Genomic DNA, 14,497 nt, shown 5'->3' on the forward strand with positions numbered 1-14,497 from the left:
AACAGTGTGATCGCTTCATTTTACATGTGCCCTTACATCAACAATAGCAAAAAGTTGGTATAAGGACATGCGTATGCCCCGCAAGTAGGCCACAATGAGAGCACCAAGAGGGAGTTCTGTGAAGGCCTAGAAGACATGGTTAGGAGTGTACCGATTAGCGAGAAGCTCTTCATAGGAGGAGACCTCAATGGCCATGTAGGTACATCTAACACAGGTTTTGAAGGGGCGCATGGGGGTTTGGCTATGGAATCAGGAATCAAGAAGGAGAAGATGTCTTAAGCTTTGCTCTAGACTTCGACATGATTGTAGCTAACACCCTCTTTAGAAAGAGAGAATCACATCTGGTGACCTTTAGTAGTGGCCAACACTCTAGCCAGATTGATTTCATCCTCTCGAGAAGAGAAGATAGACGTGCGTGCATAGACTATAAGGTGATACATGGAGAGAGTGTTGTACCTCAGCATAAGCTGGTGGTTGTTGACTTCCACTTTCAGATTCGTGTCCTGCGGGATAAGCATGCCAAAGTCGCTAGAACGAAGTGGTGGAAGCTAAAGGGGGAGGTAGCTCAGGCGTTCAAGGAGAGGGTCATTAAGGAGGGCCCTTGGGAGGAAGGAGGGGATGCGGGCAATGTGTGGATGAAGATGGCGACTTGCATTCGTAAGGTGGCCTCGGAGGAGTTTGGAGTGTCCACGGGAAGGAGAAGCGAAGATAAGGATACTTGGTGGTTGAATGATGATGTCCAGAAGGCGATTAAAGATAAGAAAGATTGCTTCAGATGCCTATACCTGGACAGGAGTGCAGACAACATAGAGAGGTACAAGATGGAGAAGAAGGCCACAAAGCGAGCTGTCAGTGAAGCAAGGGGTCGGGCATATGAGGACCTCTACCAACGGTTAGGCATAAAGGAAGGCGAAAGGTACATCTATAAGATGGCCAAGATCCAAGAGAGGAAGACGAGGGATATTGGTCAAGTCAAAAACATCAAGGACGGGGCAGACCAATTCTTGGTGATGGACGAGGAGATTAAGCATAGATGGTGGGAGTACTTCGACAAGCTATTCAATGAGGAGAATGAGAGTTCTACCATTGAACTGGACGACTCCTTTGGTGAGACTAACATGCATTTTGTGCGGCGAATCCAGGAGTCTGAGGTCAAGGAGGCTTTAAAAAGGATGAAAGCAGGCAAGGCGATGGGCCCTGATTGTATACCCATTGACGTGTGGAAAGGCCTGGGGACATAGTGATAGTATGGCTAACCAGGTTTTTCAACCTCATTTTTCGGGCAAACAAGATGCCAGAAGAATGGAGATGGAGTATATTAGTACCAATCTTCAAGAATAAGGGGGATGCTCAGAGTTGTACTGATTATTGTGAATTAAGCTGATGAGCCACACAATGAAGATATGGGAGACAGTCATTGAGCACCACTTAAAAAGAATGACAAGCGTGACCAAAAATCAGTTTGGTTTCATGCTTGGGAGGTCGACCATGGAAGCCATTTTCTTGGTGCGACAACTTATGGAGAGATAAAGGGAGAAAAAGAAGGACTTGCATGTGGTGTTCATTGACTTGGAGAAGGGCTATGATAAGATACCGAGGAATGTCATGTGGTGGGCCTTGGAGAAACACAAAGTCCCAGCAAAGTACATTACCCTCATCAAGGACATGCATGATAATGTTGTGACAAGTGTTCGAACAAGTGATGTCGACGCTAATGACTTCCCGATTAAGATAGGACTACATCAGGGGTCAGCTTTGAGCCCTTATCTTTTTGCCTTGGTGATGGATGAGGTCACAAGGGATATACAAGGAGATATCCCATGGTGTATGCTCTTTTGCGGATGATGTGGTGCTAGTTGACGATAGTCGGAAGGGGGTAAATAGGAAGTTAGAGTTATGGAGACAAACCTTGGAATCAAAAGGGTTTAGGCTTAGTAGAACTAAAACCAAGTACATGATGTGCAGTTTCAGTACTACTAGGTGTGAGGAGGAGGAGGTTAGGCTTGAGGGGCAGGTGGTACCTCAGAAGGACACCTTTTGGTATGTGGGGTCAATGCTACTAGAGGATGGGGGTATTGATGAAGATGTCAACCATTGAATCAAAGCCGGATGGGTGAAGTGGCGCCAAGCTTCTAGCATTCTCTGTGACAAGTGAGTGCCACAAAATCTAAAAGGAAAGTTCTACAGGATGGTTGTTTGACCCGCAATGTTGTATGGTGTTGAGTGTTGGCCGACTAAAAGGCGACATGTTCAACAATTAGGTGTGGCGGAGATGCGTATGTTGAGATGGATGTGTGGCCACATGAGGAAAGATAGAGTCCGTAATGATGATATAAAAGATAGAGTTGGGGTAGCACCAATTGAAGAGAAGCTTGTCCAACATCGTTTGAGATGGTTTGGGCATATTCAAAGCATGCCTCTAGAAGCTCCAGTGCATAGCAGGCGGCTAAAGCGTGCGAAGAATGTCAAGAGAGGTCAGGTAAGACCAAATTTGACATGGGAGGAGTCCGTTAAGAGAGATCTAGAGGACTGGAGTATCACTAGAGAACTAGCTATGGACAGGGGTGCGTGGAAGCTTGCTATCTATGTGCGAGAGCCATGAGTTGGTCGCGAGATCTTATGGGTTTCACCTCTAGCCTACCCCAACTTGTTTGGGACTAAAGGCTTTGTTGTTGTTGTTGTGTTAGAGAACATAGTAATTCAAAAAAAGTCCTATGATCACGCAAGATCTATCTAGGAGATGCATAACAACGAGACGGGAGAGTGTGTCCACGTACCCTCATAGACCAAAATCAGAAGCGTTTAGTAACGCAGTTGATGCAGTCGAATGTCTTACCGATCCAACCGATCCAAGTACTGAACGTACGACACCTTCGTGTTCAGAACATGTTCAGCACGATGACGTCCCTTGAGCTCTTGATCCAGTAGAGGGTCGAGGGAGAGTTCCGTCAGCACGATGGTGTGGCGGCAGTGTTGATGAAGTTATTGGCGGAGGGCTTCGCCTAAGCACTACAATGATATGACCGAGGTGTTAAATGGAGGGGGGCACCGCACATGGCTAAGAGATTGTCTGTTTTGCTTTGAGGTGCTCAACTACCTCCATATATAAAGGAGGGAGGGAGGAGGTGGCCGTCCTAGAGGGGCGCGCCAAAGGGGGGAGTCCTACTAGGTCTCCCTAGTCCTAGTAGGATTCCCCTTCCTTCACTACTAGAAAAAGGACTGTTAGTGGCGCACCTATTTTGCCATTAATGGCGCAATACAGGTGCGCCACTAGCATCACGCCATTAGTAATTGTTAGTAATGGCGTACTATAGGTGCACCATTACTATTTGTGATAGTAATGGCGCACCACATAGAAGTGTGTCATTACTAACAATTTTTTCAAAAAAAATTCAGAATTTTTTTTCATTTTTTTTCTTAATCTCGGGTCACTATGGCTTAATCTCGGGTCAATATGCTTAATCTCAAGTCAAATCACACTCCGTAGTCAAACTTCCCGAAAGGTCACCTGTTTTGGCCATTAATGGCGCAATACAGGTGCGCCACTAGCATCGCGCCATTAGTAATTGTTAGTAACGGCGCACTATAGGTGCGCCATTACTATCTGTGATAGTAATGGCGCACCACATAGAAGTGTGTCATTACTAACAATTTTTTCAAAAAAAATTCAGAATTTTTTTTTCATTATCTCGGGTCACTATGGCTTAATTGGCTTAATCTCGGGTCAATATGCTTAATCTCAAGTCAAATCACACTCCATAGTCAAACTTCCCAAAAGGTCCAATATGCTTAATCTCAAGTCAAATCACACTCCATAGTCAAACTTCCCAAAAGGTCACCCATCTTCACACTACTCCAGCCCAAGCACGCTTAACTTCAGAGTTCTATCCAACCCTAACACCAGCTCACTTAACAGGCACTTGTTGATATATCTAGCATATCAATCCTATTAAACCTTGCTGATGTTTAGGACTTTGTTCATGTTCATGAGTGTGATAAAATGTTGAAAAAATATTTCAAACTTCCGTTCATATTACGTATCATATTTTGAAAAAAAATCCCAAAAATAAATTCGAAACTATTTTTTTCTGTTACTAGTGGCGCACCTAGCAAACGATGCGCCACTACTAAGTTTGAATTTTTTTTGATTTTTTTGCCTCTCTAGATCTTAAATTCCCTGTATCTTTTATTCTATTAGGTTTTTCAGGATTTTGAAAATGTTTAACGGTGCACCACTACTAGATGATTTTTCATATAAAAAACTTTTTCATCCGAGTTCGTATGCAAAAGTTATGCCCATTTTACAAATTCCAGAGAGCTTTTGCAAATAAAGTCGAAATTCATATTTGTAAATTTTCCCAACAACTAAACCACATATCACATGGGAAACTTATTTTCTTTTATTTTTTTGACATTTCCACCATTTTCTTTTATTTTTTAAAAAACTGAAAAGGCGGTCCACTGGGGGGGGTGTAGTCGGTGGAATTTTTGGTCAAAGTTAGTAATGGCGCACCGTGGGTGTGGTGCGCCATTACTAGTTAAAAGTTAAAACTAGTAATGGCGCACCACACCCACGGTGCGCCATTACTAACTTTGAAAAAAAAATGTTAGTAGTGGTGCACCGAGGGTGTGGTGCGCCATTACTAGTTAAAACTAGTAATGGCGCACTAACACCTGGTGCGCCATTACTAGTTTTGAAAAAAAATTAGAAAAAAAATGGTTAGTAGTGGCGCACTATCCCCTGGTGCGCCATTACTAGTTTTGAAAAAAAAATGTTAGTAGTGGCGCACCGTGTATGTGGTGCGCCATTAGTATTTGGAGTTTAATGGCGTACCTATATATGGTTCGCCACTGCTATATAGCAGTGGCGCACCACACTTGTGGTGCGCCATTAATGTCAATTTTATCTATAGCCGTTTTCCTAGTAGTGCTTTCCGGAGTAGGAGAAGGGGGAAGGGAAAGAGAGAGGGAGAAGGAAAGGGGGCGCCCCCTCCCCTAGTCCAATTCGGTTTGGCTAGGGGGGCGCGCGCCACCTCTTGGCCGCCGGCCTCCTCTTCCCAATAAGGCCCATGAAGGCCCAATACTCGCCCGGGGGGTTCCGGTAACCTCCCGGTACTCCGGAAAATGTCTAAACCCTTCCGAAACATCTACGGTGTCCAAACATAACCTTCCAATATATTAATCTTTATGTCTCAACCATTTAGAGACTCCTCGTCATGTCCATGATCTCATTTGGGACTCCGAAAAAACTTCGGTCATCAAAAAGACATAACTCTTAATACAAATCCTCATCGAACGTTAAGCGTGTGGACCATACGGGTTCGAGAACTATGTAGACATGACCGAGACATATCTCCGGTCAATAACCAATAGCGAAACTTGGATGCTCATATTGGCTCCTACATATTCTTCGGAGATCTTTATCGGTCAAACCGCACAACAACATACGTTGTTCCCTTTGTCATCGGTATGTTACTTGCCAGAGATTGGGTCATCGGTATCAGCATACCTAGTTCAATCTCGTTACCGGCAAGTCTCTTTACTCGTTCCATGCTTCATCCCGTAACTAACTCATTAGTCACATTGCCTGCAAGGCTAATAGTGATGAGCATTACCGAGAGGGCCCAGAGATACCTCTTCGATACACGGAGTGACAAATCCTAATCTTGATCTATGCCAACCCAACAAACACCTTTGGAGACACCTGTAGAGCATCTTTATAATCACCCAGTTATGTTGTGACGTTTGATAGCACACAAGGTGTTCCTCTGATATTCGGGAGTTGCATAATCTCATAGTCAGAGGAACATGTATAAGTCATGAAGAAAGCAGTAGCAATAAAATTGTAACGATCATAATGCTAAGCTAATGGATGGGTCTTATCCATCACATCATTCTCTTACGATGTTATCCTGTTCTATGGTTAGGAAACATAAGCATGTTTGATTTACGAGCTAATCAAGTAGAGGCATACTAGGCACACTCTGTTTTGTCTATGTATTCACACATGTACTAAGTTTCTGGTTAATACAATTCTAGCATGAATAATAAACATTTATCATGATATAAATAATAACTTTATTATTGACTCTAGGGCATATTTCCTTCAGTCTCCCACTTGCACTAGAGTCAATAATCTAGATTACAAAGTAATGATTCTAACACCCATGGAGTCTTGGTGCTGATCATGTTTTGCTCGTGGAAGAGGCTTAGTCAACTAGTCTGCAACATTCAAAGCCGTATGTATCTTGCAAATCTCCATGTCTCCTTCTGCGATTTGATGCTGGATGGAATTGAACCGTCTCTTGATGTGTATGGTTCTCTTGTGAAATCTGGATTCCTTTGCCAAGGCAATTGCACCAGTATTATCACAAAAGATTTTAATTGGACCCGATGCACTAGGTATTACACCTAGATCGGATATGAACTCCTTCATCCAGCTCCTTCATTTGCTATTTCTGAAGCAGCTATGTACTCCTCTTCACACGTAGATCCCGCCACGACGCTTTGCTTGGAGCTGCACCAACTGACAGCCCCACCATTAAATATAAATATGTACCTGGATTGCAACATAGAGGCATCTGGATCAGTGTCAAAGCTTGCATCGACGTAACCAACGACGAGCTCTTTGTCACCTCCATAAATGAGAAACATATCCTTAGTCCTTTTTAGGTATTTCAGGATGTTCTTTACCGCTGTCCAGTGCTCCACTCCTGGATTACTTTGGTACCTCCCTGCTATACTTATAGCAAGGCACACATCAGGTCTGGTACACAGCATTGCATACATGATAGAACCTATGGCTGAAGCATAGGGAATGACTTTCATTTTCTCTCTATCTTTTGTAGTGGTCGGGCATTGAGTTTGACTTAACTTTACACCTTGGAACACAGGAAAGAACCCTTTCTTTGACTGATCCATTTTTAACTTCTTCAGAACTTTATCAAGGTATGTGCTTTGTGAAAGTCCAATTAAGTGTATTGATCTATCTCTATAGATCTTAATGCCCAATATGTAAACAGCTTCCCCGAGGTCTTTCATTAAAAAAATCTTATTCAAGTATCCTTTTATTCTATCCAAAAAAATTTGTATCATTTCCAATCAACAATATGTCATCCACCTATAATATTAGAAATGCTACGGAGCTCCCACTCACTTTTGTAAATATAGGCTTCTCCAAACATCTATTTAAAACCATATGCTTTGATCACACTATCAAAGCGTGTATTCCAACTCCGAGAGGCTTGCACCAGTCCATAAATGGATCGCTGGAGCTTACACACTTTGTTAGCACCTTTTGGATCGACAAAACCTTCTGGTTGCATCATATACAACTCTTCTTTAAGAAATCCATTAAGGAATGCAGTTTTGACATCCATTTACCAAATTTCATAATCATAAAATGCGGCAATTGCTAACATGATTCGAACAGACTTAAGCATCGCTACGGGTGAGAAGGTCTCATCGTAGTCAACTCCTTGAACTTGTCAAAAACCCTTCGCAACAAGTCAAGCTTTGTAGACAGTAACATTACCATCAGCGTCAGTCTTCTTATTGAAGATCCATTTATTTTCTATGGCTTGCCGATCATCGGGCAAGTCCACCAAAGTCCACACTTTGTTCTCATACATGGATCCCATCTCAGATTTCATGGCCTCAAGCCATTTTGTAGAATCTGGGCTCATCATCGCTTCCTCATAGTATTAGGTTCATCATGGTCTAGTAACATGACTTCCAGAACAGGATTACCGTACCACTCTGGTGCGGACCGTACTCTGGATGACCTACGAGGTTCGGTAGTAACTTGATCTGAAGTTTAATGATCATCATTATTAGCTTCCTCACTAATTGGTGTAGGAATCACTCGAACTAATTTCTGTGATGAACTATTTTCCAATTCGGAAGAAGGTACAATTACCTCATCAAGTTCCACTTTCCTCCCACTCACTTCTTTCGAGAGAAACTCCTTCTCTAAAAAGGATCCATTCTTAGCAATGATTATCTTGCCTTCAGATCTGTGGTAGAAGGTGCACCTAACAGTTTCCTTTGGGTATCCTATGAAGACGCACTTCTCCGATTTGGGTTCGAGCTTATCAGGTTGAAGCTTTCTCACATAAGCATCGCAGCCCCAAACTTTAAGAAACGACAACTTGGGTTTCTTGAAAAACTACAGTTCATAAGGTGTCATCTCAACGGATTTCGATGGTGCCCTATTTAAAGTGAATGCAGACGTCTCTAAAGCATAACCCCAAAACAATAGTGGTAAATCAGTAAGATACATCATAGATCGTACCATATCCAATAAAGTATGGTTATGACGTTCAGACACACCATTACACTGTGGTGTTCCAGGTGGCATGAGAGGCGAAACTATTCCACATTGTTTCAAATGAAGACCAAACTCGTAGCTTAAATATTCGACTCCACGATCAGATCGTAAAAACTTTATTTTCTTGTTACGATGATTTTCCACGTCACTCAGAAATTCTATGAACTTTTCAAATGTTTCAGACTTATGTTTCATTAAGTATATATACCCATATCTGCTCAAATCATATGTGAAGGTAAGAGAATAACAATACCTGCCACGAGCCTCAATGCTCATTGGTCCGCATACATCGGTATGTATTATTTCCAATAAGTCAGTAGCTTGTTCCATATCCCAATGAATCGAAGTCTCTGTGCTTAAGTGTCATCCCTGGATCGGTATGCTGACACACAGTACCCGAGGAATTATAACAGAGTTCAATCACACACTTATTACATCGAGGTCCTCATAAAGAGTATTTATTACAAAAAGATGGCTGAAGGCCATCTAAATGAAATAACCGCGGAAGCTTCGAAGATAAATGAGTCCATCAACTCCACGACATAACTGAGTGCATGATAATGACCTAGCGCACCTTACTCTTCATCAGAAAACTCTGCAACATGAGTCATTGCAACCGTGTAGGTCAGCACATGGAATATGCTGGCAGAGTCACACTGTAGAGCAAATGAATGAAAGAAACTATATCTACATGCATATTTGGCTGGTGGGGGCTCTAAGTTTATTTTTGCATAAAGCTAATTTTTCCTACAACAAAGGAATACATTTTATTTACTACCATGTTTATGCCATCATTGAGAAGGTTCCTCCAACTCAATCCCAAAATTACCAAGTATAAACAATTAAACCCAATGCATTACTTAAAGAGTGATGAGATCAACAAAATATTCACTTCCAGATACTCAAATTGTCCATAACCGGGGACACGGCTAACCATGATTAGTTTGTACACTCTGCAGAGGTTTGCGCACTTTTCCCCACAAGACTCGACCACCTCCATGATCGAAAGATCGAGACATAGTCTACAACAGGACAAAGCTTTGGTAACACGGTGTTGTGTTACTATAGGCCCAAAACAGTGTTACTAGACCGCATAGTAACACATTTTGAAATGTGTTCCATTAGACCGTGTTACTAAGTCGTGTCCGCTGTCACATATAGTAGTTTTTACCATATATTAAAAATTGTGTTACAATGATGTTATAGTAACATGCATATTATGTGTTACCAAACATGTTGGTAACACATTTTGATTAGTATAGTAACACCCGTAGTAACATATTTTGTAGACGTAGAACATTGTGGTAACATGTTTTTGTAACTATAGTAACACAAGTTGTAACATAATATCCAAATATCATAACACAACACTTGTATCACATTTTGTAACTATAGTAACACCATCAGTAACACTACTACATTAGTATGGCAACATAACTAATGCATTTATTAATTATTAACCACAAAAGTAGATAGGCATTTTATGTAATATATATTTATTTAATAAAATCACTGCAACTGCTCAAATAGTTAATTATTTTATTATGATGCTTGGCAACATTAAAATGATAGAGAAATTGAAGCACAACACATACACAAACTGAAAATATCAAGGTATTTCTTATGAATATACAAGAGTGTGGGATACCACTATTACTGATTGAAAAACATATCATTCATATCAATTTTACAATAAAGAAACATCTATGGAGAATATTACACCATAGCATTTACATCAATTCAACCAAAGAAAAAGATCTTCTAAATGCTATTACATTTTTCTATCTAGCAATGTAAACTACAGTTATTTGCTTTTTCATCCAACCAAAGAATTCAGCTGCAACTCAATTATGCTTCTTTTGAATCTGCAAGAAATAAATGGACCTTATGATTATGTGATTAAATGTATACAAATATAATTTTGTAATATGGAAGAAAAGACTCCAACTTACAAAAGCTGAAGGTCGAGCAATTAAGTATCCTGAAGTAAAAGTGTCATCAATTCTCTTGCAATCAGAAACTTACCTTACTAACTCATTATCCAGAATTGGTTCATCTCTGCACACAAGTGAAAATTCAGCACCTAACTAAATATCACCAACCATAGTTTCTAGACCAGTACTTCGAATAGTAGCAGATGCAACATTCCGCTGGTTTGGATATGTAGTCTTTAAAACTACTTTGGATGCAACCTATATTATGATCAATGTTATTCAACGACAATGATAACAGAATGTGCATGAACAATATTTCAATGGATATGCACGACCATTCACTTACTTAGGGATACACATTCAGGCTGCAAGTGGGACTAATAGAGGAATGCCCACACCAGCACACATGTGTTATGCAGGTGTTTGTGGGCAGCCCACAATCAACCATGTTGTGTCTGCTTGCCCAGATAATCCCATTTAATCCCACATAGTAGTAAACTACTGTGCTATTGTATTAAGAGTTTCGACAGTCACCAAGTGGACGATGTGTGGTAAGCAACCACACAAAAAGGAGTTGAGACAGTTCTACTTAGCTCTTGTACAAATGAAGGCTAACTTGTTGTATCTGGACATTAGTTGAACACAGCAGCACAAACACGGAAACACCTATCAATCAGGTCAGTACATGAGCAAGCACATGCAAAGTGGCCCCCAGTGCAAAGGCATCATCATGCTATTGAGAAATCAGGAGCAGAGCATCTATGTTTTGCTTGTGTTGTGTTGTATGTGTGTGCTTGTTGTTGTGTTGGGCATGTGTGTGTGTGTGTGCCTTCTAGTACCTAACCAATGTACCCGCAAGATGTTTTATAATAGTACACATTCCATGGCAACGTTATAAAGAATATAAACATTCCTTATGAATTGTCAAGGAGTGCGTCCATATGACTGCATAAACATATACCTGGAAACCAGAAGCCATGATTACCGTGGCTTTAAGCAGCATGGAATTGATATGCATAAGCCCTTGAGGCATCGACACTAATCGAGCTTCTCGCAAACATTCTGTAAGAGTAGAATGATAAATAACTTGAGAAGGAAACAGATGTACAGCCAAAAGCTAGACTATAAACACGCAGTAAAACCACATATTCAACAAATATGGAATTACAGGTAGAACCTATTTTGCACATAATGTAACCAGGATGGATACTTGGTAAAAGGTGGCGGTATCTTACATTTACCTAAATAGAAAGTAACCAGGATGGGTACTTGGTACAAGGTGATGCTATCACCCATTCGATTATATCAAACTAGCATATGAGATTGAGATGCAAGATATATAAAAATTAAAAGTGGAAATGAATAGAAAAGCTTCTGCTGTATTTTCATAGTGATTATTGGGATATACTACACTAAAATAATCAATTAATCATACATCTACTAGAACCCTTACCATGAAAAGCACTATGTATTACACACATTCTCAGTTAGTAAAGTAGATGTCCGTGTTGCTCTTCACAATCTCTACTGTACGTAGTTTGCCGAGTGCAACAATAGGCAAAGGGGCAAGCCTTTGCCGAATTTGACACTTGGTAGACCTATTTAGCTGAATTAAAAAAATCGCACAGGTATTCACGTATGTATGTGTACGTGCTAGTTTGAGAGTATTGAAGTATGTACGGATATGTGATGAGTATTCAGGTATGTACATCTCCACCACGGGAGGAACAACAAGTACTACTATTATTACCAGGAGAATAAATTAGCAGCGCGAATGTACCCTCGACGCCGGCCACGCATCTTGCTCCCGTTTCCTCTAGTACACATACAAGCAAGCAGCCTGCTGGATGGATTATTGTGGAAGCTAGCTTACATATGGACGATGGATCGATTCCTCGTGGATGCTAGCAGATGACGAGGACCGGTGGCTCCTATCGCGGGAGGTGCGCACCGTCCATGCGCTCGTGCTACTCAAGACTCTTCAATTCTCATGGCCGCCGAAGGGAGGGATGGCTGCCGACGGCGCCGGCTGGATCTCCCCATGGTTCTGGCGGCTGCGCGCTCCTCATGGCCGCCTCCTCGGGCCTAGTGGGGAGGACGGAACATCCCCGAGGCGCACGGTTAGGTCAGCGACCTACAAAGAAAGGGGCGAGCGGCGGCGGCATGAGGCCCTCGGGCTAGCGACGGTGACTTGCGGCGTGGCATGCGGCGGCTTCGATGGCCAGGCCAGCGTGTGAAAGGATAAGGAGAGAGAGGGAAGATAAAGGATAGGGCACCCGCAGGACCGCAGCTGTTGGATCAACGGCGAATCCAATGGTTACAACATGTGATTCATGAGAGGGCTACCCTGACCAATAAGAACGCATAGTATTTTTTAGTGCAATATAGATATTTTCAAGCTCGACAATTATAATAATACTAGCAAACATGCCCGTGCGTTGCAACGGGAGACAAAAAAGTTACACGCCAGCCAAATAAGTATGACTCAATACCCCAAATTATGAGTGTTCTTTATTTTCACATGGTGGCTCACCATGTTTCCACTTATCTTTCTTCCCACACCCTCGTTGATGATGTACACGATATGCATGTGATCGCAATGCATTTGACGTGGTAAATCCCAAGGCAATGAGCTTGCCACTGCATGGCACGCGCGCTAGAGATTGTTTAAAACTTTAAAAACAAATTTCATGGACCACAAACTACTCCTAGCGCCTAGACATAAAAAGACTTTCCAAAAACTACCCAAATCCTAGACATGAAAGACTTTTGAATCGACGAACATTTTTTCTAATCGAGAAACATTTGTTTTAAAATTTTGGGCATTTTTTAAATGCATGAACATTTGTTTTGTTCAGACGAACATTTTTTGAAATGCATGAATTGTTTTCGAATTCAGAACATTTGTTTTGTTCAGACGAACATTTTTTGAAATGCATGCATATTTTTTGAATTGATGAACATTTTTTGAGTTAGCAAACCTTTTTTGTATCGATAAACTTTTTTTATAATTGGGGAACAAATTTTGAAAAATTGTGATTTTTTTATAATTTGCGAACAGTTTTGTGAATCACCAAAAAAATGAAAACTGCGGAAAATTTATGAGTTCTCACACATTTTTTGAATTCATAAACATTCTATGATTTCTCGAATATTTTTCTCAAAGCTTGCAACCTTTTGTAATTTGAAAATCTCGAATTAATTTAAAGAAGGAAAAACAAAAACAGAAATGAGAAAAGAAAAAACGAAATGAAAACAGAATAGGGGCGTCACGCCCCACGGGCCGGCCCATGAACGCGTATGTGGGAGGGAGGAGGTGCTTGACAAAAAGGTAGAGGTAATAGGACGACCCTGGGGATCGAACCCGGGTCTGCGCGGTGGAGAAGATATGCTTCAACCACTGAGCTGGTAGAGCGTCTGTGACATGCGCGGGGTATTTATTTTATAAAGTCCTGTGCGCGACGATGACTTTCAAAAAATCGAATCGTTTTCTTGACTTATGAGTGGCACAGCGGGTAATTTATAGCAACTTTAAGGGTATTTTTTTTGACGGACGACCAGAAGCACTATTTGCTTTATTAGTAGGGAAAGATTTATTTATTTTTCTTTTTCTTTTCATTTTAAGTACTTTCTTTCCTTTTCCTTTTTTTCTTCTGTTCTGTTTTTTAATAAGGCCTATGCAGTGATTAAAAGATATAAATATGATTTGTTAACCCAAAAATTTCCTAACATTTTATACACTACAATTTAAATTTGAATTATATGCACTAAACATACAAAAGTAGTTAGAAATCTCTAAAATATATGATACATGGGAACTGTCCTTCAAGTATGTTCTACTTTCTGTGAAACTGGAGTGGTGCTATTTTACACCCACGTTTTGTACTTGCTTAAAAAAATACCCATTTTTACAAATAAAAAATATAAAAGATTATTTCATACAAAAAAAATTAGAAACTCTGTTTTCAACATTGTTTGTAATAGCAAGATGGACCTGCGTGCCCAATTTGGACACATTATCATAAAATATGCAATGAATATGACCATCAACTTGAAAAGTCATGAATATTCATACATGACACCTCATTTTGTGAAGGATTTTTCCCAGAATTATCATATGCAAGTTTTGTATTTTTCCTCATGACTTGTACACGTAAAAGGACTCAATGCGAAAGGATTGCATTGGTTGAATTTGTATTCTTCTTCTTTCTTTTTTCTTCAAAATGGTGCCATC

General features: G+C 40.8%; 1 long non-coding RNA gene across 3 annotated transcripts; it reads right to left on the minus strand.

Annotated features, from left to right (window-relative positions):
* Window positions 1–9,957: 9,957 nt before the first annotated feature.
* LOC119325962 lies at window positions 9,958–12,381 on the minus strand. 3 transcript variants are annotated; one of them, XR_005157755.1, is made up of 3 exons: window positions 12,014–12,381; window positions 11,225–11,325; window positions 9,958–10,387 (listed from the first exon to the last, which is right to left on the minus strand). It is a non-coding gene; the product is annotated as an uncharacterized LOC119325962 (long non-coding RNA). The 3 variants fall into 3 exon arrangements; XR_005157754.1 differs by having other exon boundaries at window positions 9,958–11,325; window positions 12,044–12,381; XR_005157753.1 differs by having other exon boundaries at window positions 9,958–11,325.
* Window positions 12,382–14,497: the final 2,116 nt, after the last annotated feature.

Source organism: Triticum dicoccoides, chromosome 6B (genome assembly GCF_002162155.2).
Source record: "Triticum dicoccoides isolate Atlit2015 ecotype Zavitan chromosome 6B, WEW_v2.0, whole genome shotgun sequence".
Lineage (NCBI taxonomy): Eukaryota > Viridiplantae > Streptophyta > Magnoliopsida > Poales > Poaceae > Triticum > Triticum dicoccoides.